The 27,936-nt window shown below is 43.6% G+C and overlaps 1 protein-coding gene and 1 non-coding gene across 23 annotated transcripts in view; both read right to left on the bottom strand.

Moving 5' to 3' along the window:
* NCAM1 (neural cell adhesion molecule 1) overlaps positions 1-27,936 on the bottom strand; it is a 367,664-nt gene that overhangs the window by 111,683 nt on the left and 228,045 nt on the right. The gene's annotated exons all lie outside the window — the stretch shown is intronic.
* TRNAC-GCA (transfer RNA cysteine (anticodon GCA)) lies at positions 14,584-14,656 on the bottom strand. Its single transcript has one exon. It is a non-coding gene; the product is annotated as a tRNA-Cys (tRNA).

Here is a 27,936-nt window from a genome sequence, read left to right as displayed (position 1 = left end):
GAATAAAAAGTGCCTCCTTTTTGCCCTTCATTTTCTTAGTCCATCTCTTTTATGAGCAAATAGGCCAGGGAGACATGAAAAGAAAACTCAAAGAAGCAACCTAGAGATGAAAAGGTAGAATGAAGCAAAGCAAAACAAACAACAAGAACAAAAATCACCCTGTCCTCCCCCTACAGCCTTCCCCTCCCTACTGCATCCCCCAACTAATTCCTCAAAATGATTCTTAACATTATTTTGATCCTCTAACATCTGGCCAGTGCATTTCTTCAATTCTAACCCTTTATGGTTTAATAAGTATTAGACATTGAGTATAAGACATCACTTGCAAAACCATCTCCATGGAACAGACATGTATTACATCTGGAAAATAAACAGATAGCTCAGTAACAAAAACCGAACGACCTTATCAAAAAACGGGCAGAAGGTCTATGAAGACATTTCTCCACCGAAGACATACAGATGGCCAAAGGGCACATGAAAACATGCTCAGCGCTGCTAATTGTTGGAGAAATGCAAATCATCAGTGCACTGAGGTATCAGCCCACACCGGTCAGAAGGACCAACATCAGAACGTCTGCAAATAACAAATGCTGGAGAGGTGTGGAGAAAAAGGAATCCTTCTACACAGCTGGTGGGAATGCAAACCGGTACAGCCACAGTGGAGAACAGTATGAAGATTTCTCATGAAACTAAAAACAGAGCTACCATACGATCCTGCAATCCCACTCCTGGGCGTGTATCTAGAGAGAACCGTAATCCGAAAACATGCATGCATCCCAATGTTCACAATAGCACTACTCACAACAGCCAAGACATGGAGTGAAAGAAACAATGCCACTTTCAGCCACGCGGATGGACCTAGAGATGAGCATACTAACGAAGTAGGTCAAAGACTATACATGATATCATTTATATGTAGAATCTAAAAATACGACACAAATGAACATTTTTACAAAACAGAAACAGCCTCACAGGCATAGAGAACAAATTTATGATTACCAAGGGGAGAGGGGAAGAGGGATACATTAGGAGTTTGGGATTAAAACACACATACACTCCTACATATAAGATAGATACCAACAAGGATCTATCGTATAACACAAGAAACTATACTCAATATCCTGTAATAACCTCTAGTAGAAGAGAATGCTGAAAAAGGAATACGTATGATCAATTATACATATATATGTATATATATGTATAATCAATTATACATATATATGTATATATATAATTGAATCACTTTGCTGTACACCTGAAACTAATACAAGATTGTAAATTGACTATATTTCAATAAAATTTTTTTAAAAAACATTCATTACAATTCAGGGGTTTAAGAGAGTCCTAGATGAATAGTAAGAAGGACATAATCTGTCCTGTCTCCCTTTCAGTTTTCTGAGTTTTGCTCACTCGCTGACCCACATGCAGTGCATATTCTGCCACAGAAAACCAGGGAGGATGAGTGTGGCCAAAGGACAGTAATCTTATTTTAAGAGTGGACAGAATTTTAATCAGGCTTCCCAGGTGGTGCGAGTGGCAAAGAATTCGCCTGCCAATGCAGGCAACAAGAGACCCAGGTTCAATGCCTGAGTCAGGAATATTTCTAGGAGTATGACATAGTATTCTTGCCTGGGAAATCCCACAGACGGAGGAGCCAGGTGGGCTACAATCCATGGGGCTGCGAAAGAGCCAGACACAACTGAGCGTCTGAGCAGAATTTTAATAGTGGGGAGAAAGAGGTGAGGGAGTACACACACACGTGAAGACATGTTAGTCCATTCTTCTTGGAAAAAAGAGTCAGTCAGCAAAACAATCAAAGCAAGCCGGGTTGGGAAAATATTTGCCATCCTCCTCTGAAACACCAATGTGAAATGACTGGGAACGATGTCTTCATGGGAATGACAGTCACCTTACTTACAACCCAAGAGCCTATGGAAAAATCAGGAAACTTATGACAAATGAAAGGACCTATCATCTGTTCTCCTGTGTGATATAAAACTCAATACGTTTGTGAGGAGCTGCCATGGGGACAGAAGAAGGCAAATTCTAGGTTTTCCAAATGTGTAGTCAATCTGTACTACTGATTTCACACAAGTGGAAGTCCAACCCTAATTGTTCTGCCAATAAAGGCAAGTTGAAATGATCTGCTGGCATTCTAACACGGGTAAACTAGCATCCTAACCTACGTCTGTCTAACTGCCCATTAAATCATGCAAACAATTGTCCTCAGTTTCTGCTTTTGACATATGATTAGTATCAACTAGGTCAGTCTCATCCTGTTTCCCAAGCTGGTTGTTATCTCTGGAAATCAATCTGGAAATGGGCAAAAGAAAAAAAGAGAGGTGGGGGGGGAATCTTTGCTTTCCTCTTTAATAGGCACACAAGAACATTTACATTCTGCCTCCAAGTTCATGCAATAAAGGTCTCTTTAGTAGCCCATAATAACTCTATTAAAAAGCTTATGCTTAATCACACAGTTAACATTTTCATATGGAACTGGTTTCCTGGTTCCCCCCATCACAACCCCACCCATCTGGATTTCCAGCTCTCACCTCACACAAGCTAAACATTTCCCATTGATTAAAATCGCTGTTAGTGCAACTTTACTATCATCCGTGGTTAAACAGAATTAGCTCAGCATTTCAACAAAAGAAACTGGATCAAATTGCTCTGCAATTTTGGGTAAGAAACAGGATTTCTTCCCACTGTGTACAGACTAAACCGGGAGCAGCAGGATGGATCTGAGAAGTTAATAACACATCTCAAACAGAAGTGGGGGGAGAAGTACATTAATTACTAGGTAATGGATATCAACAGCGCAACTAACTACAATTATACATGCTTAAGTGACGCAGGGTGTAAACCAAACTCGGAGAATGCTCACTGTCCATCTCTTTCCCCAAGGCGTGTTGTGTTGGGGATGCACTGAATGGGCAGAGATAGGCTAGTTATGATCCCACTAGCAGGGACCCTGCCACAATTAGGGAGTCAGGGTCCAGGTGTCTCTCTGAAAAACAGATGTGAGCTGGAATTCCAAACCTGTGTTCAGAAAAGCAGTAAAAGGGAACAAGAGACCAAATACAAATAGAACCCTGACTGCAAGACTTTGGTTCTCAGAATTCACACGGATGCCTTGCGTATGTAGCACCTCTGCACAAGATACCAGTTTCCAAAGAAAGTCCTGCAGATGATTTGAATTAACTTGATTATCTAGCTTAACCTACAAGAAACCTTACTTGTCTGGTTCAATTTTAAACACGATTCTGGATTCAATTCCATTTCCTCTTAGATATGGAAAAACGTGCACTGTGAAATTCTGGCTTCATGGTCCAGTCACAATCTAAATTATCTATATAGTTTCAAAGAAGTTATATAAGAGGTGCCAAAGGATCGGATCCAACTTTTCAAAGGTGGAGGAAAAAAAGTACAACAACAACAGCACACACACACACACACACACACACACACACACACACACACACACCCTATTACGCTGTATTATGAAATCATAGCAAGCTGGTCACAACAGATCAGTTCTAGAAAAGTCTGCTGATAAACTTGACACAATGCCAAGAATTAAGACCCACTCATTTTGGACTCGAGTCGTGTGAATCCTGGGGCTTTCCAGGTGGCTGAATGGTAAAGAATCGTCCTGCCAATGAGGAGATGCAAGTTTGATCCTTGGGTAGAGAAGATCCCCTGGAGAAGGGCATGGCTGCCCACTCCAGTATTCTTGCCTGGGAAGTTCCAGGGACAGAGGAGCCTGGTGGGCTACAGTCCATGGTGTCGGCAGAGTCGGACGCAACTTAGCAACTAAACAACAACAAGTGTGAACCCTGGGAAGAAACTGCCTCCCACGTGGGGAGAGGATGCAGGCACCCGCCCTCCAGGCTGGAGGTGGACTCAGCTGCCTTCTCACTGCTCCTGCTTATACTCCACTAGCTCCGCCCACCTCCCAGGGGCCTGGCTCCAGCTTCCAAGTTCAGAACTGAGGCTTTTGAGTAACGACTGAATGCAGAGTAAGGGTTTGATGAAAACATCTTCTTTTTTTTTTTTTTTACAAAGATAAAAAAATCATTTTGTCTCTTTGAAATAATGGGATGCAGCTACAATGTCAGGGGGCAGCTGCCCTCACAAGTGTGTGGAAAGCAGTGTGCGCCTCTGTGTGGGACCAAAGTGGACCTGTGTCAGGGGGGTTGGGGGGAAGACCTGGAGGGTGGCTCCTCTCATTGCACCCCAGACCATGGGGGGGGCTCTATAACATTGCTCATAAACCATTCAGAAACATGGTGCTTCTTTTCTTTCCAAGAATGTAAGTGAGGAAGCTCAGAAAGACACACACAAAGGACAACTCAGCTTCTCTACAAGCAAGGCAAACCTAAGGCCAGTGATCAACAGAGAAAGCGCAGGGTTCTGGCTTCCTTACACGGACAGGTCTGCATTCCTGACAGCACTTGGGTGACAGAAGGATCAAGACTGTGTACCTAGCATGTCCTGTGTATTCAACAAAGTCAGTAACACTGCAGCCCTCTTTACATGCAAGTCAAAATCCATTACATCTCATTCTAAAGAGCCAGAAATCAAATTTGTGTTGGCTGAACAAAGGAGGGAATGAGTGGGTGAATACTCTAAGATGCCGTTTTTAAAATTTCAAATCCAATCGAATCCAGTTGATCTTGTGTAATACTAAAAAGTACTTAAAATGATTATATTTGTATTTCGTCTTTTGCTCTTTTTTTTTTTTTTTTTGCCTGGATGGAGACAATATGTTGCAAAGTTCACATACAGTAAATAGAACAGAGACAACTGTATTTGCTGGAGGCGGAAATCCAGATTTTCTTCGACAACACATTATGTCTTATGAATCTGAGGATTTGAAAGGCTCCTTCATTACCTAACCAAGTCATTATTTGTTATCATCACTGAGCAAAGTACAGGCATAACAACAACCTCTGCCAATGATTTATAGTGGTCTATTTTGTCATAACCTATTATATACCTCCAGAGGAGCCTGGCAGGCTATGGTCCATGAGGTTGCAAAGAGTTGGACACAACTGAGCAACTGACCACACATACCACATACCTCCTATCACACCACCCTAAAAACAAGTCCATGGACTGTAGCCCGCCAGCCTCCTCTGTCCATGAATTCTCCAGGCAAGAATTACTGGAGTGGGTAGCCACTCCCTTTTCCAGTGGGTCTTCCTGACCCAGGGATCGAACCTAGGTCTCCTGCATTGCAGGCAGATTCTTTACCGTCTGAGCCACCCGGGAAGTCCCAAACAACTTTTACTGTAGGTAAAATGCACCTGTTTTATAGGTGAGAAATAGAGATTCATAAAGGTTCAAATGACCCATCCAAGGCTGTACAAATCCCACTGGACTAGTACTGCACGCGGGCTGACTGGTGGGCTGACAGAACATACTGTGTTCCGTATGGCTTTTCAGGGTTCTCCTGCAAATTCCTTTCACACATTCTGTATCTAGCAACCAAGCTGCAAGGCCCCAGAGGCGGCCAGGACCATGGCAGGGATCCAGTTCCCAGGCTCCTCCTTCTTCCTCTTGCTGCTGTCCTTTTGCTATTTTTCTGATCATTATCACCTCTCCCAGGGAGACGGCAGGGAATATGAAAAGGCGTGGAACTGAATCAGTCAATTTTGCTACTTTAGGAACAACAGAAGCAGGCAAAAAGCCAGTGAAGCTAATGGTGGTCTTCTCTAGACTGGCACTGAGCTACCAGGAGGAATCCAGATGGCTGTGGAGTCCCCCAGGTGGGGCCAGACTGGAGGCTGCCTTACTCATTCATTGTGGACGACAGGCTCGTAAGGATGTGGAAGAATATTTCAGATAGGTAAGTCAGGAGGTAGCAGTGGAAGGTACACAGATCCCAGCTCTGACCAGGTGTCTCAAAGGTTTAAACTTCATTCTCCGAAAAGTGGTTTTTAAAATTAACTATAGTTCTGAAAAGTGGTGGTTCTTAGTACTGACACTTCCCAGGCTCCACTGCATGTAAGAAAGCCAGTGACTAAGTCAAAATGAGGTGACGGAGTCCACTATGAGCCCAGAGACTACCTCTCAGATTCTGACTCTTAGTTCTAAGAGGGACCTTTGAAGTCGTCTTTTTGAACAAGTGCTTCCGGAAGCTACTCTCTGTGTGCGTGTGTTAGTCGCTCAGTTGTGTCCAACTCTATGTGACTCCATGGACTCCACAGCCCACCAGGCTCCTCTGTCCATCGGATTCTCCAGGCCAAGAATACCGGAGTGGGTTGCCATGCCCTCCTGCAGGGTATCATCCCGACCCAGGGATTGAACCCGGGTCTCCTGCACTGCAAGAGGACTCTTTACCATCTGAGCCACAAAGAAAGTGACTGGCCTTACGCATATCCACCCTAGGGGACAGAGGCAGTCTTTTCTGACTTTTCTTTCTTTTTTTTAAAACAAGGTGGTAGGATAAATGCTGCTTAACATTCTAATTTTTATATCTAATTTTGTTTATTTTCTTCAGACCACTGACTCAGGATTTCTCTTTTATTCCTTCTCTGTTTTTCTTCTCCTTTCCCTGCACCATGATTTAACCAATTTAAAAGCAGCTTTTCTATGTTTAAAGGAAATACATAATCAAGTTATTGGTAGTTATTTTGTGAAAAAACGTATGTATCAATTTTAGGAAGTAGAAAAGCAACAGTAAGACTAGTATTCCATCCCCACTTACTGGCTGACCGAAGATAAATCACAGACTACTCTAAGTTGTAAGGGGCACAAATGTCCTTCGTCTGGCTCCTAATAATCTTGAAAAGTGAAAGTGACTCAGTCGTGTCCAACTCTTTGCAACCCCGTGGACTATGCAGTCCATGAAATTCTCCAGGTCAGAGTACTGGAGTGGGTAGCCTTTCCCTTCTCCAGGGGATCTTCCCAACCCAGGGATCGAACCCAGGTCTCCCACATTGCAGGCAGATTCTTTATCAGCTGAGCCACAAGGGAAGCCCAGAAATACTGGAGTGGGTAGCCTATCCCTTCTCCAGGGGATCTTCCCAACCCAGGAATCGAACCAGGGTCTGCTGCATTGCAGGTGGATTCTTTACCAACTGAGCTATGAGGGAAGCCCTAATAATCTAATAACCTAATAATCTCCAGTTCAGTTCAGTCACTCAGTCGTGTCCGACTCTTTGCAACCCCATGAATCACAGCACGCCAGGCCTCCCTGTCCATCACCAACTCCCGGAGTTCACTCAGACTCACGTCCATTGAGTCCGTGATGCCATCCAGCCATCTCATCCTCTGTCGTCCCCTTCTCCTCCTGCCCCCAATCCCTCCCAGCATCAGAGTCTTTTCCAATGAGTCAACTCTTCGCATGAGGTGGCCAAAGTACTGGAGTTTCAGCTTCAGCATCATTCCCTCCAAAAGAAATCCCAGGGCTGATCTCCTTCAGAATGGACTGGTTGGATCTCCTTGCAGTCCAAGGGACTCTCAAGAGTTTTCTTCAACACCACAGTTCAAAAGCATCAATTCTTCGGCGCTCAGCCTTCTTCACAGTCCGACTCTCGCATCCGTGCATGACCACAGGAAAAACCACAGCCTTGACTAGACGGTTGTGGACAATTACCAGCGCTGTTTGCCGTTTTGTTTCTGGTTTCTTCTTGCTCCACCTGAGCTACTTCCGCGGCATTTATCCTCATGAGAAAACCATTTTGGTCTTCGGCCCAACAAGTATCTGTTATCGTCCACTGCCTTCAGAAAATAAATAAGTAGGGACTTCCCTGGTGGTCCAGTGGCTAAGGCTCCGTACTCCCCGTGCAAGGGGCCCGAGTCTGATCACTGATGAGGGAACTATCTTGCGTGCCGCAACTATGACCCGACACAGCCAAATAAATAAATTAAATAAATGTTAAAAAGAAAATAAATAAGTAAATAAGCAAATAAATCAATAAATCAAAGTGAAACAAAACCATAAATGCCCTCTACATTCCCAGACCTCCTCTAATCTGGCTGGATTTCACTTTTTAGACCTGATTTTCCTATCGAGATACGCCTTGCCAACTAGTTTGCCAAACGCATTGTCACATCTAAATGTCATCTGCTTCTCCAGTAATGAGCTTGTATTTATCCACTTATTTCCACATACCTGTCATTCTGATCTTCTTATTTCTAAGTCGCTCTGCTTTCTTGAAGGAAGGCCTCCAGTGATGCTCACGGGGGGCTGATAAGAGTAGGGTTATTTCACAGCTGTAACACTCTAGCGTCTGTCTTCCCCTCAGAGAAACTTCCATGGGCATGCTTGGCCCTTGTCAGTGAGGAAGCAGTGGGTGCCCTCCTCCACCACTAATCACTGCAGAGGTGCCAAGTGCAGACTGCAGTCCCGACACACCAGGGGCATCTGGTCTAAGGCAACACATCTCCACTGGGGGAACTGCAGGTGCCACAGTCAGCCTGGGGAGATGACCACCTACTCCACACCGAGATCCACTGCCTCCCATGTCAGCCAGGTCTGGGATGATCCTGGGTGCACTGGGGGCGCCCCAGGGCCCCGTCCAGTGACCACATGGACTGCCCTCCAGGTGTCTCCTCCCATAGCACTTCCCTTTGGAAACACCTCTCCAGCTTTTGTTCACTTACTCTTTGTCTTCACCTGACCTTGCACTCAGGGATGCCAAGGTCGGTGAACTCCCACACAGCTTTGTACGCCCAGCACTGGGCATGGTGCCTGGCACGTTTACAGAGCCTATGACTTTCGGGCAACTAAACCCTGCCATTTTCTTTCTTAGATTTTAGCCAGGTCAGAGCAAAACTTGCCCTTAACTCTATTTTGGATTTTCACTTCTTATCCAGCCTCTGGCCCACCACAAGAGGGATGCTCAGACTATGGCTTCCCCTCCTGGAGATCAAGGGTCACTGCCCACCCATCTCTCTGGGTCAGGACCGGATGCACCCTTCCTCTGAGAACACCACCTCCCATAGAAGAAATGCCCTGTTTCTGACAAGTTACTTTCCATGGCGCTTTCAACAGCTTCCAAAAGCAGACCTCAGCTCCAACCCTGAACTTCCTGGCTTTAAGGACTAGTTCACAAGACAAATCTACAGAAGTCAAAAGTGCAACACCCTGTCCTCATGGGGGAAGAGAAAGGTCCCTACTAGAAACAAAAGCAGTAAGTCCGTGTGGCTGACCAAGCTGCTGAGCCGACACTTAGGCAGAACAGCATCAGTGTTCTTTTTTTCCCTCTTACTTTTTCAGCATTTTGCAGTATTTATTTTACAGTAAGGGAAAGATTCATCACAGACTAAGAAAATTACATCCCTGACTCCAATTGACAGGGATCTCTTCCACTTCTCTCCCGGGAGGCAGTAAGACTTCCCTCCAGCAGAAGACTGCTGGGCAGGGTGTGAGTTTACAAGGGGAGGGTGCACAGAAGTTCTCCCAAAGCAGTGGTTCTCTACCCTGGCTGCACGTTAGAACCACACAGAGCTTGGAAAACACTGATGCCCACGCCCTACCTCAGGCCACCTGAGTCCCAGCATGCAGGGATGGCGAACACATTGTAACCGCTCACGTTCCCAGGGGAGATTCACAGGCAGCCCTGCATAAAGGTGTCCTTCCCAGAGAGCAAGGCAACGAACTGAACGTCCATCTCGAATCTACACGTGGACTGGGGCTCAAGTGGCCACTAGGGTGGCGTGTTGAATCATTAATGAGAGCACGTCTTCGTTGCCCCGGCCTCCTATACTGCCTGCCAGAGAACATGTCCTATGATTGCAACCATGAAGGAAGAACAAACAGGGCAGAATCCAAGCACATTTCTGGTGGAGACAAACATTTGGACGGTCCTGCGTTCATTTTCTCTTTCCCCATCACATTATGGTCATTGCTACATAACGACTCATCTTTATTTTGAAAAGCTATTAAAACAATTTTTCCCCCAGTATTATCTGTTCAAGGAGAGTGATGTCACGGGCTTGCTTTCTTTGTAATTTGGGGAAAAAATGGATTCTTCCATTTTCAGTCTCAGTTATTTATTCAGTATGGGCGCCAAGGAAGCGATCCTTGCAGATAACGGCAAGCCCCGGTCTCCTCTGCTGCAGCCCAGGCTCGAATTGAGCCTGATGGGGTTTTTATTTTTTAACAAATAAATGACAAGACAAGGAATAGACTTCAAGTGATGGGAAACCAAGTAGACAAAGGGTCTGCTATACCATCGTGCTTTGATATTTTTAGCTCTGTTTGCAAAGGCTAAATTACAGTAGGAATCTGGACCCGTTCCTTGGTAATTGCCTCGTAACACACCATAACCATCTCGGGCGGCTCCTCCTCCCCAAGGAACCACAACTCAAAATTACAGATCATACGGAAATAAACCCCTAACTGCTTGTTTGTTTGTTTGACTTAAGTAATCCTGACTTCCTAGCATAACACCCTTGGACTCTGAAAATATCTTCAATAGCAGTTCACCTGGCACACATGCAGATTTCACATTGTTGGTAGGAAGTAATGCAAGCCAAGGTTTCAGGGAAAGATCAGTTCAGAGGATGGACACATGTGACCAGCTGCTCCCTGGCACAGAAGCCTGGAAACCCAGCCTACTGTATGGAGCTCAAACACAGCCCGGTGTCTCCACTTTCTCCTTCGTTCTGCCACATGTGTGTGCTAAGTTGCTTCCGTCATGTCAGACTCTGAGTGACCCTATGGACCGCAGCCCACCAGGCTGCTCTGTCCATGGGACTCTCCAGGCAAGAATACTGGAGGGTTGCCATGCCCTCTTCCAGGGGATCTTCCTGGCCCAGGGATCGAACCTGAATCTCTTACATCTCAACACTGGCCACCAGCCCCACCTTTACCACTAGGCACCACCTCGGAAGCCCAGGTCACCTAAAATCAAGACTCTAGCTCCTGTCAAATTATGGCCAAGAGAGTAGGGGGGCATATCCCTATTTACTACATGAGTAGTATATCCTCGTGCTTAACAGGGGCCATGAGAACCTTCTCTAATAGCCTAGCATACGGACCACACTCAACAGTCAGATGAATTTTATGTATATTTCTCTTATGATAAATGCACTGTCTGTTGCTTTTTTTTTTTTTTTAAGAACTTTACTCTGATTATAGGATTTTTTTTTTAGACAGAATAGTATGAATATTTTAATTAGCATGGTTAATATGCCTTTTTTTTTTTTTTACTTTACAATATTGTATTGGTTTTGCCATACATCAACACGAATCTGCCACGGGTGTACACGTGTTCCCCATCCTGAACCCCCCTCCCACCTCCCTCCCTGTACCATCCCTCTGGGTCATCCCAGTGCACCAGCCCCAAGCATCCTGTATCCTGCATCGAACCTGGACTGGTGATTTATTTCTTATATGATATTATACATGTTTCAATGCCATTCTCCCAAATCATCCCACCCTCTCCCTCTCCCACAGAGTCCAAAACACTGTTCTATACATCTGTGTCTCTTTTGCTGTCTCGCATATAGGGTTATCGTTACCATCTTTCTAAATTCCATATATATGCATTAGAATGCTGTATTGGTGTTTTTCTTTCTGGCTTTCTTCACTCTGTATAATAGGCTCCAGTTTCACCCACCTCATTAGAACTGATTCAAATGCATTATTTTTAATGGCTGAGTAATATTCCATTGTGTATATGTACCACAGCTTGCTTATCCATTCATCTGCTGATGGACATCTAGGTTGCTTCCATGTCCTGGCTATTATAAACAGTGCTGCGATGAACATTGGGGTACACGTGTCTCTTTCAATTCTGGTTTCCTCAGTGTGTATGCCCAGTAGTAGAATTGCTGGGTCATAAGGCAGTTTTATTTCCAGTTTTTTAAGTAATCTCCACACTGTTCTCCATAGTGGCTGTACTAGTTTGCATTCCCACCAACAGTGTAAGGGGGTTCCCTTTTCTCCATACCCTCTCCAGCATTTATTGCTTGTAGACTTTTGGATTGCAGCCATTCTGATTGGCGTGAAATGGTACCTCATGGTAGTTTTGATTTGCATTTCTCTGATAATGAGTGATGTTGAGCATCTTTTCATGTGTTTGTTAGCCATCTGTATGGCTTCTTTGGAGAAATGTCTATTTAGTTCTTCGGCCCATTTTTTGATTGGGTCGTTTATTATTCTGGAATTGAGCTGCAGGAGTTGCTTGTATATTTTTGAGATTAGTTGTTTGTCAGTTGCTTCATTTGCTATTATTTTCTCCCATTCCAAAGGCTGTCTTATATATCATAGGATTGATCAGTCTCAGGGATGAACTGTCCAGGGTTGATAATGGAAGCATGATCAGGAAGCACAAATATTTTTGATAGCTCAGAAACCATACATTTGGCTGTAGGAACACATTCGAAACCTCTTTTATGATACCTGGGGTCTCTTCTGGTGGCATAAGGTTCAGTGATTACAGTATGAAAAAAAGGGGAATTCTGGCTCCAAGGTGTGATGTCCATCAACTCAAAAACGCCATGTAGGGTTATGGGGAAAGAAAGAAACATTTTTAAGTAAGGAATTAAACAATCTGAATTAAGATTTTAAAAACTGACAAAGAAATACCCTGTAGTACATGATTTTCATTTTGTACAAAAGCCAGTGTCTACTGGGAGGCTATTTTGATTCCCTGCCCTTTATTTCTCATCTGTAGCATAGATTCTCATTTTCTAACACGGACTGTCTGTTTTGATCACCAACAAGTGTAATTCAACATTCTCATTGCCAGCTGTCTTCTCTGAGAGAAGAAAGCGAGAGCAGAGCACGCCTGGCAGATTCCCCTATATATTCCAGCCACGGAGCCCGCACAAACACATGCATAGGACTCGGGAGTTGTGTATCTCAATGGATAAGAACATACAGTTTAATCCAAAAGCCCTTTAAAGAGGGACTGTCAGGAAAGCAGACAAGGCCCAGACAGAATTTACGGTTGATTTAACCTTGTAAAAATTCCCTAGGTCAGCACAGTCCAGTACGCTTCATCGTACAAGCTGCAGCAAATTCCTTCCAGAAACCGCACTATATAAGCAGAACCCTCCATGACCTTCTTTGTTTGGAGCTGGTACAGCCATCTGCAACTGCAAAAGCAATCATTTTAAGTGCTCAAGATGAACACCTAGGGCAACCACTAGCCCCATCACACAAGCAGCTTCCAACAAAAAATAATGCCGTGTGCCAAGTGGGGTTGAGGGTTTGCAATAGCTGCTGTTGGCAGAAAATAATACCAGTTCAGGGGAAGAAAGGCCCTGGAGTTTCTCTTCACTGAAGATCAGTAACACCAGTTGTGTCTGATTCTTTCATAACTCTTGCAAAACTACAGTTCCAAGTTCACTCCCCTCCTGTAAGATTTGGGATATTGTCCGGGTGCCAGGAAAATTAGACTACATAAAAGGAGCCCTGGGACTTCATGTCTTACAGTTGGAACAGTTCCATGGAAACTGGGGCAGTTGGTAGCCTGGAGTGAGGCAGAGCTAAAGCGGAGGGACAATCTCCTTCTTGGAACACCGCATAGCTCCATGACCACCTTCATAATGTCAACTCCAATGTGGGAAGAGATTGTCCAAAGGCCACCACCCAAAGCTAGGTGTTCAAAGGCTTCTCTGCAGCCGGCTCTGTCACCCCTCCCCATGTGCGGCCTCAAGGGGTGACAGAAATAAAATCAGCTGCACACCAATGCCTTCCTGCTGGCCACACCCTCTCCAGGAACCAGGCACTCACAGCTCTGTCTACATGGTATGAGCAGGTACAGGTGGGCATGTTTCAGGCACAGTGGCGAGAGGGGGCTACATGCAGTAGTGACTAAGAGAACTGGTTACTCTCAGGGGACATTCAAAAATATTTATAAAATCAGATTTAAAAAAGATTCAACTGGATTTTCTGTTTTAAAAAGCACTTACCAGAAATAACTCTCTCTCTAGAAAATATGTGTTTTAAAGTGTTAGTCACTCAGTTGGGTCCGACTCGCTGCAGCCTCATGGACTGTAGCCTGCCAGGCTCCTCTATCCATGGAATTCTCCAGACAAGAATACAGGAGTGAGTAGCCTTTCCCTCTCCAGGGGATCTTCCTGCCCAGGGATTGAACCTGGGTCTCCTGTATTGCAGGCAGATTTTTTACTGTCTGAGCCACCAGGGAAGCCCTATAAATGTTTATATAGACAGAAAGAATCTGAAAGAACAGTTAAATTCTTAACTGTAGGGGTGGGAGGTACAAACTACCGGCTGTAAGAAGGGCTCAAGGATATACTACATGGTGTGGGGAAGACTGTCAATATCTTGTAATAACTACACATGGAAAGGAACCTTTAAAATTGCATACAATGAACAATTTTAAAATGTCTTCATTGTAAAGGCTACACCACACGTCTCTATGCTCTTTGCATCTAGTACATGTCACCCAGATGTCTGACAGATGCTCAAGGAAATGGTACAGGATAGGTGACTTGAAAACGGACAGTACTGTAAACATTTCTGCCGCTGGATATTTGCTCAGTCGTGTCTGACTCTTTGCGACCCCATGGACTGTAGCCTATCAGGCTCCTCCATCCATGGGATTTTCCAGGCAAGAGTGCTGGAGTGGATTGCCATTTCCTTCTCCAGGGGATCTTCCCGACCCAGGAATCGAACCTGGGTCTCCCGCGTTGCAGGCGGACGCTTTACCGTCTGAGCCACCAGGAAGATCTTCCAATTATCTAATATTGTTTTATTTGTAATTGATGCCGACACACAAAGGAAGTGAACTATTAAATTCTATGAACATTTACTCTAAGACATACATCAAATTTAAATACATTGAGCATAAATTTTAATTTATAATTCTAAAATCCAAGATTCATGACCATTAAATTTGAGAAAACATGCTGTCAATTTTTGAAAGTTACCTTGTTCAGTTGCTAAGTTGTGTCTGAACCTTTGCGACCTCGAGGACTGCAGCACGCTAGGCTCCTCCGTCTTCTACTATCGCTTGAAGTTTGCTCAGATTTATGCCCATCGAGTCACTGATGCTATCTAACCATCTCAACCTCTGCTGCCCTCTTCTCCTTCTGTTACATTTTATAAATAAGCTATAACAAGCCATTGATTAAATCAGAACCTTAATCTTATGACGTTCCCATGGACATCTATATATAATTTAGAAAGATGAAATAAATCACTCTATTCAATAAAGGCTTGTGCTCTAACTGAAAAAAAAAAAATCCCATCTAGCATTAAAGGAGATGCTGAATTTCAGTTTTCAAAGGGTAGCGCTGGTCTCTAGAGATAACTGCTGTTAGAAATTGCATATTATTATTTATTATAGAAAAAAAAACATAGTCCAAATACAAGCTTGCTTAAATAAAGACATTAAGGTATTTACTGTTTTGGGCGATACTGCTTGTCCTAATAATTCAACTTGGTGAAAATGTGCCCCAAATAACCACAGTTAACCTAATCACTCACCCAGTGTTCACTGGACGACTAGGTGCTGTATACTGACCACCCACCTGGCACAGTGCACTGAACCCTGAGAAGGCATGAGGAGTCTGCCATGTGGCTCTCGGAGGGCTTCATAACTTGGCAAGTAAACCCATAACTTAGAGAGATCATTTTAAAAAGCAACCAAGATGAGGTAGTATGCGCATAGACTGCCTTATTACAGCAGGGATAAAGTGAGACAAGAGGAAGACAAGAATGGAGGGACATGCGCATCTTCCGAACATTCTGGGGGACAAAACAGGCAGGGGGTGGGCACCTCCATTGTGGGCAGAAGTACGGCGGCTGCTTGAGGACAGACATTTGTGCCGCTGAGTCATGAGCTCAACTAGACCCCTACTCACACATCACCATTTTCATTTGAAACAACTACTGACACACAAACCAAGGTTACTCAGACTTGAGTACTGGAAGACATTTTCTCAAAAATGAATGAAGCAAACGCAATTTCCTGGAAATTGTGGCCAATGATGAAATCCAAGATTTCAAGAGAAAACTGGCGTTCCAGAAACCTGCATCCACCAACATGAGTATAACCGCTTTCAGTACTTAAAGACTCTTCTGATGAAATCCTGGAGATAGCGACACACACAATTTTAAATATTATGTAAAAAATGTGTCGGTATGTGGAGGGTTCTACATAACTGAATGGGCCAATATTTTCTAAATGACCAACAGATGTAAAAAATCATGCATGAGTAAATGATTCATCAAAGTGCAAGACAAACCAAGAATTGTAATATAACCAAGTGCAAAAAGCTGATAAGTATGCTTTCAGAATTCATATTCAAAACTAACTTTAAAAAGAAAGCTGCTACTTGTCAAGTTTTGGTATAATGTTAAAAACATCCACAACTGTTTTAAAAGTCTACTAAAATACTCCTCCCCACACATCTGGGTGAGGCTGGATTTTCTTTATATACTTCAATAAGAACAGTGTATTACAATAGATCAAATGCAGAACAGATATGAGAATCCAACTGTCTTTTATTAAGGCAGATATTAAACAGATTTGCAAAAAAGTATATAACAATACTGCTCCTCTCAATTTTGTTTTGTTTTTTATTACCATAAGTATTGATTAATACATTAATATAAGTAAAAGAGCTTTGAGGAAGGTAACAATTTTTATGAGTGTCAAGGGGCCTGAGACCAAAAAGATTAAATTTCTAGCTGATCTAGAAGCAGACTTCCAAAGCACAAAGTGTCTGATTAGTAAGAGTACAACGTACCAAAATAGATAAACAACAAGGACCTACTATATAGCACAGGCAACTATATTTAATATATTGTAATAACCTATCAAGGAAAAGAATCTGAAAAAAATATACATATATACATAGTATATATATAACTGAATCACTTTGCTATACATCTGAAATTGATACACTGTAAATCAACTATACTTCAATAATAATAATAATAAAGAATGCATTGGTAACTCCAAATATAACCAACATGGATACAAAACTATCATTTATTTGGTTTGATATGAAACTAAAACTTGGAACATTTTCAGTCTGGGTGTGGGCATCTGCTCAGCAATCAAGTATGAATTAACTAAATTTCAAATGTTTTAGGTGCTCTAGACTTTGGAGCCCAGCATTGCTCTAAACAGGACCCAATGGTATGAATTAAATTGTAGCACACTTGAGGTTTTTAAGCAGAATATGCAAGTGGGATCTTATTTTGTTTTCCAAATGAGAGAATCTTCTTTTTCTCCTTTTAGTCTTTATTACTACTCTCTTGGCTAACCTTGCTAATCTTGCAATGTCTCTTCCAAACTGAACCAATTTAAAGTGAAAAGGGACACAATTAAAATATTAATAATTATGCCAGAACACCAGGGACAAATCTTGAGTGTCCTTAACAAACAAGGACATACGGTCACCTGACTTCACCTCCCTCAAGTCTGACCGATGTACTTTCCTGCCACCCAGAGCAGCCATCCCAAGCCGTTGACATGCTTCTCTCTTACCAGAAACGTGGCGGACCACCAGACTCCACGGTTCTCCACCTCAAGGCTGCCCCCTCTGCCCACGCACTCCTCTGTCTCTTCATTTCCCCTTGTTCTCAGAGGATGCAAGGAGAACAAGATAACAAATCAGGATGCAAGGCTCTGCTCTTCTGATCCCTGCTTAATCCAACAAGCAGTTCTTTGCTGGCATTCTCCCTCTCTCCTGTATTTTCCCCTTCCAATGAGCCACAAACATTGTAGTCTTTCCTTTAGCCTCTCCCTAGACCTCAGGGCACTTTTTTTTCTCTTTTCCTTCCAATGTCTTTGTATTCTCCTGCTAATTTCATGACACACCTCTCTTTCCAGGCACCTTTTCCCCAATGTCACCAGGCTAGCACAGCTTAAGAGCCAGGACTCAAGCCCAGATTCAATGATGATATACCAGTGCTTGTCCAGTCCCCCTTCATTAGCCCCACTTGCGCCTGTACACTAGACACACGCCCAGAATTACACACCCAGCCCTGGCCTTTTGCTTAGCCCTAGAGTCAGACAAACAAGTGTCTGCTTTAAATTTCTACCTCAAAGTCCACCTCTAACAAACTCAACTCATTATCTTTCTCAAGCCTGCTCTTTAACTCTCATACTTAAAGACGCTGTCCCAGATGACCAAGGCAGAATCCTGGGAAATATCATCTCCATCACACCTGCTACGAACACACACACACACACACACACACACACACACACACACACACTCTCTCTCTCTCTCTCTCTCTCTCTCTCTCTCTCTCCCTCCCCTATAGCAATTACATACTGTCACCTCTCCCTAAATACCTCTTCCATCCATCCTTTCCTTAAATCACTGTACCATGGTAGTTAAGCACTTAGAATTTCACCTAGATACTGCAATTGAGTTGACTTGGTTTCCTTGCGTCTGGCTTGACCCCTACAACCCATTCCTCTCTTATATCATCATCTTTATACAGCACGTATATCATGATGCCACTTCCTTCCTTAACACTGGGTAACACTTTGATGGCTTGCTGTCCCAGCTAACGAGATAATCAAGCAAAAGCTCCTGAAGTGGGATATAAAGACATTGAAGGGTTCATTCTACCTGTGTCCCTGTCCCTCCTCACCCATGTTCCCACCCGCTGTGCTGCTTCACTCACTGCGGCCCCTGCCCACGCTTCCTCTCCTGGAAGAAGCACCTGTCTTTACTGCTGTCATCTTCATGAACTCCTACATGTACTGCAAACTCCACGTCCCTCAACGGAGTCCTCCCAGACCCTTAAAACCTCCTTCCAAGCTTCCAGTGAACATTATGGCTTCTATACAGAACAGTCACAAGATGCAGCAACCATTTCTCTGCTTGCTTGTTCCCTTGCTATGTTGTAAGTTCTTCAAGGGAGGGACCAAATTTTACAAAAATTTTATGCTCAATACCTGGAAGCAATAGGCGTCCAATAGAGTGTTCCGATAAGTGAACTCCAACCTCACAGAGGATAGAAGCAAAAGCAAGATGAACTTGGTTAGGATGGTCCTGATCCTTTAAGAGCAAAACCACGTAAAGGTGTTATTTGCCTGCCAGGATCAAGTATTCTAAAAGAAAACATGTTAGAATACTCATTTTTTAGCATTACACAAATATTTTTAGAACATATTACGTTGACTTGTTTCATATAGAAGACGGGGAAGAGAAGATGCCAAAGGGATGTGGAGCAGCTGTAGTTTCCATTTGCTCAAAAAAAGAAAAAAAATAGTAAACCATGATGCCAGAAGCAGAAACGCACAAATGCAGCATGGCAGAAATGCAGCCAGGCCATGCTGAGATTTCCGCAGCCCTTAAACTTGGATTATGTTTTCAAAGGCAAGGCCTGCCACCCCACATACAGGCTATGTCAAGGAGTGAGGCCTAAACTCTGACCCTGAAGCTCAGAGAGCAATTATGCTGTCTCTAGAGACACTGTGGGATGTCTTCCCAGAGCTCATTAAAGAAGATTCTTAAACTTTTGGCTGCTTCCAACCATGTCCTATCTTTCTCTTGCACGTGTGCTAAGTTGCTTCAGTGGTGTCCAGCTCTGCAGCCCTCTGAACTGTAGCCCACCAGGCTCCTCTGTCCATGGGGATTCTCCAGGCAAGAATACTGGGGTGGGTTGCCGTGCCCTCCTCCAGGGGATCTTTCTGACCAAGGGATGGAAGGTGCATCTCTCATGTCTCCTGCATTGGCACGTGGGATCTTTACCACAAGCACCACCTGGGAAGCCCGACTTTCTCTTGAACCCAATTCCAGTCTTCACTCACATGATTCTGTTCTCATGCGTGCTCTCTACTGGAACAGAAGGCAGAATGTGGCAGGCGTGTTCTGCCCAAAGTTAGAGGTGATCGAGGACTTTCCAGGTTGTTCAGCGGTAAAGAATCTGCCTGCCAAGTAGGAGACTCAAGTTCGATCTTTGAGTCAGGAAGATTCCCTGGAGAAGGAAATGGCAACCCACTCTAATATTCTTTCCTGGGATTTCCCATGGAAGAGGAGCCTGGTGGGTTACAGTCCACGGGGTTGCAAAGAGTCAGATACAATTTAGCGACAAAGCAACAAGAGGTGATCGAATACCCACTGCGTCTCCTCTATCCCTCTCACCTCCCACTCCCTACGTCTGCAGCCCTGATGAGGACTCTTAGGAGCCACAGTGGCCTCTCAGCATGCGTTTTCCATCCTTCCCAAGTCAGCTGCTGAGCCGTGTCAGGCTCTGAGCTGGTGGGCTCATAGGATAGAGCTGCACGCTCACTGATCAGAACACACCGCAGGGGCTGATGAGAGTGACTGCTGAGTGAAACTGAAGGCAGAGAGCTGCTAACATGGGCCTGGGTCTTCCAGTAGAACCCTGAACCTCCATGAAGAGCCTTCTACGGAAGTTGACGACCAAGGGGAGGACAAGGATGACAGAAACAGATACAGATGCCCTTGACCCATCATTGCAACTCTGTTCAGTTACTGGGCTGAGTGTGGGGTCTTTGAAAACGTATCTCAGTCAGGTAATGCTGTGGCTTTTCCTACCCAGTGCCAAGCTGACTTATAAGTGAACAATTCACAGAATTTGTCAGGTGATGGAATGTCTCCTGACCACATACAATTGACTAGTCACTTTCAGCCTTCCCAGCAGAGAGTACATCTTCACTTACAAGGAATGATTTCAGGATCATGAAGATGGTTGGTTCGACTTGGCTGTAATTTCTCTCTCTTGAGCTCCCCGGAGAATTGCCTGACTGACCCACAGTTCTTGCAAATTGACAAGGGGCCCTCAGTTTCAGTCTCTCTTTTGCAAGAATTTTTCTGGTAGGGCTCTATATTTCTCTTAATCTGATTTCAGCTGGCATTTTCAGGCTCAGGCCATTCCCCTTGTATTAATACATTTAGGGCTTGGGTCCTTGATTCAAGAGCCAGCCAGAGGCTTTAAAAAGGTCATTATTCTCAAGCTTGTCATCTCAGAGCACCCACGTGGCTCATGATGTCCCAGGGAGGAGGACCAGCACCCCACCTGGCTTTGCTCCTACTTCTAGAATTTTGTGCTCAATATCCTGTTGTCTTATTGGTCATGTCCTGCTCCTATTATGTATCAGATCAAGATGTGATCCCTAAACCAGGCATCCAAGGCCTTCAACACCTACTCACATCTCAACTGTTTAGACTGTTCTCCCCTCAAATGGGCATGCTCCATTTGCCAGCCTCATTCAACCTCAGGCCTAAGTCTTCCATCATTCTTTCCTCCCCACACAGGAGGTCTTTTCCTAGATTCCTGAATTCATTCTGCTCTGAGTCCATTCAAATTCATCCCACATCCTTCTTCTTTCACACAGTCTCCCTAGGATCCTTTAGTTCAGAGATCGATCTCTTTCTTGATGAGTAAAAAATTGTCCAAACAAAACAAAACAAAACAAAACAAAACAAAACAAAACAGTAAAAACTGCCTGAAAATTTGGGAACAGAACATACTCCATCTTTAAGTTCTCTGATTATCTTTTGTGTGTTAGTTATGCCTCCTCAAAATGAATGATAAATCCCTTAATGGTAGAGAAAGAGTGGCATGATTTTTACCTATTCCCAATGTGGCTCAGAGGTTAAAGTGTCTGCCTGCAATTGTGGGAGACCTGGGTTCAATCCCTGGGTCAGGAAGATCCCCTGGAGAAGGAAATGGCAAGCCACTCCAGTATTCTTGCCTGGAGAATCCCATGGACGGAGGAGCCTGGTGGGCTACAATCCATGGGGTCGCAGAGTCGGACCCGACTTCACTTTCACTTTCAATGCCTAGATTGGTGCTGGCATATGAAAGATGCTTAATAAAGACCTGCTCCATTGAATCTAACATAGCAACTTCGATCATAAGTGATCTTCTCAACAGGAAATACCAAGTGAGCAGATTGGTGTCATAGCTCACCAGCTCCCAAGCACCTCATTCATTTTCCATATAGACAAGACCACACATGTAACCATTCATTTGTTACACCCAAATGGACTGATTTTAGATCAATTTAAACTACTATGTGTAACTCATTCCATTTTCTCAAAAAGTACATTACATTTTTTGGTATCTTAATTCATAGTTTCATAAAAGATATAGTCATTTAAACTGGACCTGTCTAAAGTAACAATTTATTTTTAAAAATTATTTATTATTATTATGTTTGGCCACGCTGGGTTTTCACTGCTGTGTGAGGCGTTCTCTAGTCGTGGCAAGTGGGCACTGCTCTCTAGTCACGGTGCCCAGGCTTTTCATTGCAGTGCCTTCTGTTGCAGAGCACAGTTCTAGGGTGTGCAGGCTCAGCAGTTGTGGTGTATGGGCTTAGCTGCCCCACGGAATGTGGAATCTTCCCCGACCAGGGATTGAACCTCTATCCCTTGCATCGGTAGGCGGATTCTTAACCAACTGGACCACCAGTGAAGTCCTTTACTTCCATATTAAAAAAAATTTTTTTTTACCATAGCAAAGTTGACCCAGGCTTTACATAGTTTATTTTAAACAAAGCAGACCTTATACTGTTTTTCCTTGCAGTACTAGAGTGGCTGAACCAAAGGTGTTCACTGTGCCTCACATTTCTCACTGCCCACTTTTAATTATTCCCAGCCTTTAAAATTCTGCCTTTTATGCAAATACTCCCAAATATATGCCTCCCAACTTCACCTTTCTTCTGACAGTCAATTCCAGATCTTCTACCAGAATATCTTTTTCAACTGAAACACAATAAAAGAAGTCAGCAACTCTGTAATCCAAAATTCTATTTTCAAGGCTGTTTGAAATTTATAATTCATTTTCCATAGAAACGGCATTATAAATAGTAATTCAGTTAGTTCTCTGGCTGAGAAACAAAGCTTAGCGAATCCATCTGCAAGGAAAAGTAACAGAAAGCAATATGGTAACAATCTGAGTAATTAAATGAAGCACTAAAAGGTAAATGTGAAAAAAATAAGCTAATCTTGGTTGTTAATATTTAAAGAAAGTACTTTCACTTGGAGGACAGGGAGACTGAGATAGCGGAGAGTTAGAAGCTTGCTTGGTGGTTCAGACAGCAAAGAATTTGCCTGCAATGTGGGAGACCCAGGTTTGATCCCTGGGTCGGGAAGGTCGCCTGGAGAAGGGAATGGCAGCCCACTCCAGTGTTCTTTCCTGCAGAAATCCATGGACAGAGGAGCCTGGTGGGCTACAGTCCATGGGATCGCAAAGAGTCGGACACGACTGAGTTACTAACATACACACAGAGGCCTGTTAGTTACAGCCACACAATACCGAAACTTGCCAGGTTTTAAACCTACCTCCTCAATGCAGTCATCAGTCCTGCTGATTCTTCAGCTTACCTCTTCTATCTGTCTGTTCCCTTCCGTTCCTTCTGACCCTGTCCTCAACCAGACATCCTCCTCCCTGACCTGGATTATTACAGTGGTTTCCCAGTTGGTTTCTCCGAGTCCAATTTCCTTTATAAATTCATTTTGCATATGACACTCAGATTAATCCTTTTTGAACTCTCTTTCACGTGTCATTGCTCTGCTCAAAGGTATACCATCTCCCCCTAGTGGGTCAGACTAGCACAGGCCTGGCCACACTTTCTGGGGTGATGTGTACCCTGGTACTGGAGGAGAGCCCCACACTGGCGGGACCCATGCAGGGTCCGCTGGAGAACCTACTGCCGTGCAAACTACTGCAGCCACCCAGTGGCTTTCAGCATTCTTGATCAGCAGAGAGCACAGACTCCTCCCTTCAGAAGTGCCTGAATAGTCAATCTACTCTAGTCAACTGGGACCAGAAAGTGTCCCAATCTGGTTACTACATCATTCTGTTAGAGGAACTAGGATCTGGTTACTACATCATTCTTTTAGAGGAGCTAGAATGCTGATGCTCTCAGCCAAAACTGGGAGGATGGAGAGGTGAAATGGTCACCCATCGGCTTCTTGAAACTTTTTGGTCTCAGTTACCTGTGATCCCTCTGAGCAGACCCACTGGTACGACCTGATGGAGAACCACCACGGTAGTGAAAGAGCTTGGCACTGCTGCAAAACCCCTTCCCTGAGACTCTGCTGTGTCTTCATTTGTACAAAGGAGACAGTGATGCCCTCCACCCGTAGCTGCTGTAAGGGCTGAGGGAGGTGCCTGAAAGGACCTGTCCCCATATCCGATACTTACATACATACAAGTATGCATGAACTAAATAGGAGATAAGGAGATGTACAAAAGCCTGGGTCAGAGCCTCCGACTCTTGACCAACCCTGGCAAATGCTTTCACTTGGACAAGTGCCCACTTCTTCGATTTGGGGCTGGAATTCAAGCAGAATCTTGTTTGCTGTTTTACACACTCCATCCTGACTTGCTAAGAAAAACTATCTGGGGAAAGAATTACTGGCTTACAATTCAGATCCAAGAAAATACTCAGGAATTAACACAATAGCCAATCCGAGTGAGACACAGAGTCTGCTCCGGTTAATTAAAACAAAACAAAACAACCTCAAAACAAAAGCCCAACAAACCAACAGAAAACAACCAGGTCACCAAACTCTAGATCCGGTCAGCCAGGAGCACAGCTCTGCGTGTTGTCATGGCGACGCCGGCACTGCAATCCAGAGCCTCCGAGAGCAAAGACCCGCTGCAGGGAGCCACGCCCAGGGTGCCGTGGTCCCCAGCACAGGCTTCCTCTCTCAGATGCTGGCAAGGAAAGTGAAAGAGGGCTGGAAAGATGTTTATTCACTTCCATTCTCTGTGTGGTACTCACAGAAAAATGTATTCTAGGACTAAGCATTCTGAGGCATTACAGTTGTATAAGATTTATCCATTTTCATAGCATTTTCATGCAGTAAATTCCAGCAGCAGCCCAGGTAGGTATTATATTATTTCCATTTTGAGGATGGAGCCTTAAAGCGGTGGCCAAGGGACAGGTCATTTACACCCTCTGAACTGTGGGTTTTTCCTTGGCATCGTGTGGGTAATGTGACTTATCCTGACAACATAGAATTGTAAAGGACAGAACTCTAAATAAACGTTAGAGAAATGTCACTCCTGGCCAGTGTCATTCCAATCCCCAACACACGTCAATCTAATCTTAAGAAAAGATGACACCACATAGCATTAGGTGTTACTCAATAAAGAATGTGTCCTACGTGTGTGGATACCTATCTGTAGAGAAGCTGTCCTGTTTCTAGCTCTTGGGGCTATTTGGAAACAAAGACTGCCACTGCAATCTGTGTTTCTGAATCTTCCATTAGCAGAGCTATGCCACCTACTGTACTGAGAGGTGACCTCATTAGAGGAGGGGAACTATCAGTGCAAACTCAAAGCCTCCTAAACCCGCTGGCAGTTGGGCCTGTGCTTGGGAAAGGCGTCCAGCAGCTGCCACCGACAATGGGCTTCTGTACCCAACCCTTGCAAAAGCTTTCTTTTTTTTTTTTTTTTTCCTTTTGGAGGCCTTTGCTTCTCCCAAGAGCTAGCCAGTTTAGTTTTGTTTTTATCCTCAAGCAAGATGGCTGCTGATTGCAATGAGCTCAGAATAGCAGAAAGTAATTAAAAATTCATTTTAAAATCTATCGCACAGTTTAACATCTACATTAAGAACCCTGCTGGGGTAAATAAGCTGGCATCATCTTCAGTAGGGTGAGACAAAAGAATTCGGGCAGTCTGTGCACACGGTGTAGGGATACTAGATGCAATAAGCTGTATTTCAGCTGGCTTTTGTACCAGTTCTGTAGGTCTTTTCCTGAAAACACAAGTGGGTCATGTCAGAAGCAAGCATTTTCCAAGAGAATCTGGTAGCCATCTGATAGCCCAACCAGGGAGCCTGTTGACTGAGATAATTCTTTAGGAAAATATAGCTCCTGTTTTCAATGAGCAGTTCTCTCTAGAGACAGACCTGTGACCACTAGTGTTGGGGAGGTGACGTCTTAATAAGCACTTATTTCTCTAATGATTCGGGTCCATGGTATATACTGCATTGTGTTAGGAACATTTATGTGTTGATTATTTAGAATTTAAACCACCTTTGATGTGCAGGCTGAGCTGCCAAAGTAGAACAGAGGTGTGCCTGGATCCCAAGCTTTCCTCCACCTGCCAAGCCCTCACCACGCCGTCTGCAGTCCCAGACCTGCCTGTGACCAGCAAGTACTGCCGTCAACTTCATCCCTGTCCTGGCCCCCAATCTCAGTACCATTTACAACTAGAAGCAAATTCCACTGGAAAACAAGACAGATATTCTCAGCAAGATAGTCCACATTCAAGACATTTTTCTGAAAGTTTTCTTTAAACTCTAGCAGAGAAAGCACCTCTGAGAACACAGTATTGGAAAGACATTAACTTGCACTTATTTTATCTGTATTTTCACCCATGAGCTATGTTTTCTGGGTCCAAACATCACTTTATATCAATTTTGAAGGGTGGCAATAGGAATCTGATGATGAATATAATAAAACAGGTTCATTTAGCAATCGAATTATATTATTAACATTACCACAGTACCCATTTTATTTGAGAATTTATGTTCATTTTCAGAACTAACAACCTTTCTGCTCATTGCATCCAAAGACAGTGAACATATTTTATGTTTTAAGTAACTTGTCGTCCTCCAACCTAGGAAATAAATACCAAATCAATTTACTCTCCTTCTATTTCCCCCAACACTGAAAGCAAATGTCAAGTGCTATAAAGCTCCCCAATGATGTCAATAATTTTATTAAAACTTGGAGATTTAATATCTCTTCTCATATTCTTGATAGAGGCATTGAAGTAGGTAGGGCTATAAAACTAATAACCTAATTTTCACTGCAAATATTTTCATTCACCTGGGGCAGAGTAAACCAAGGCCTTTATGGCATTGTTAAGCCAGATTATGAGCAATTTTGATTAAAACCAAAGATACTGACATTTTCCAAAAGGAAAAGGAGAGTCAGCAGAATCAAGGTCTTGGCCACTGCCTGTGTCCAGACGAATCCAGAAGCTGGGGTTGGAGAAACTGCCTCCAGAGGGTTGTGGCCTAAATGATCAGCGGTTCTTACCTCTTCCCGCCTGATTGTAAGGGGGTGCAGGTGGGAGGCTGGGGAGGGGCAGGGAGGAAATCTGTGCTCTTAGTCACACAAGGGTAACACCATTCTGACCTCAATTAACTACATATGAAGCAAAAAGAGAGACACTTCTTTAAACAGGCATGGAAAATATCAAAAGTGACCTTTTTCCAATCGTAAAGCAATGAAGAAGACCTTGGCTAGGCAGGTCATTAAAAAGGGGGAAAGAGCTAACAAGATGGAATAATGAGGTTCGCCTTTCTAACTATTATCAGTGTTGAAGTTGTCTTTATTAAGAGAGCTAAGAATATTTTCAGGTTTTCAAGATAAAAAATTGAGTGGAAGATTTGGATTATTTTTCTTGTAACTATTTCAGAAACAGAAGCTAAATCTCTTATCATCTGTTGTAAAATTATAAGCGATGTACTGAATGCTAGCATGGGCATGATTCCGGAATTTTATCAGGTTTTCCCCATTTGCAGTTTCTGTACATATGATCCAGCCCCGGTTCAAATTTAAAGAATAATCATCACGTTTTATAACAAGGGGCTGTTTTGTGGATTCTTTGTTCCTGTTAGTACATGTTTACATTTAAAGATAAGGCGGCTGCTCTTGATATTCCTGGGGACAGTAAAATTGAAAGAGGTAATGAAAGGGTGTCAATCTTTTCCAGTAGAATATTCGTGTGGCTTGAATTATTTATATTTTTGATAATTAACTAAGAGGAGGTATCTGCCTTTCGTAGATTATGAGTTAGATGAGGAGGTGCCGATACAGTTAAGATGATGGACACCCTGTAGTAATTCTTGTTTTCCTTAATCATGTACATTGGCTGGAGGATCTTCTACCCAGAAGGAAATTGCCCACAATCCTGCGAGACTACAATGTCTATGATCATTAACATTTCTCAACACCTGTTATGCAGCAGACACTTGACAAATGTGATTTCTTTTCATCCTTACTACTCTGTGACGGAAAAACTATTCCTGTTTTACGAAA

The sequence above is a fragment of the Ovis aries genome, chromosome 15 (genome assembly GCF_016772045.2).
Source record: "Ovis aries strain OAR_USU_Benz2616 breed Rambouillet chromosome 15, ARS-UI_Ramb_v3.0, whole genome shotgun sequence".
Lineage (NCBI taxonomy): Eukaryota > Metazoa > Chordata > Mammalia > Artiodactyla > Bovidae > Ovis > Ovis aries.
The sequence above is the reverse complement of the archived record's forward strand: the minus strand, read 5'-3'. Positions and strand labels throughout refer to the sequence as shown.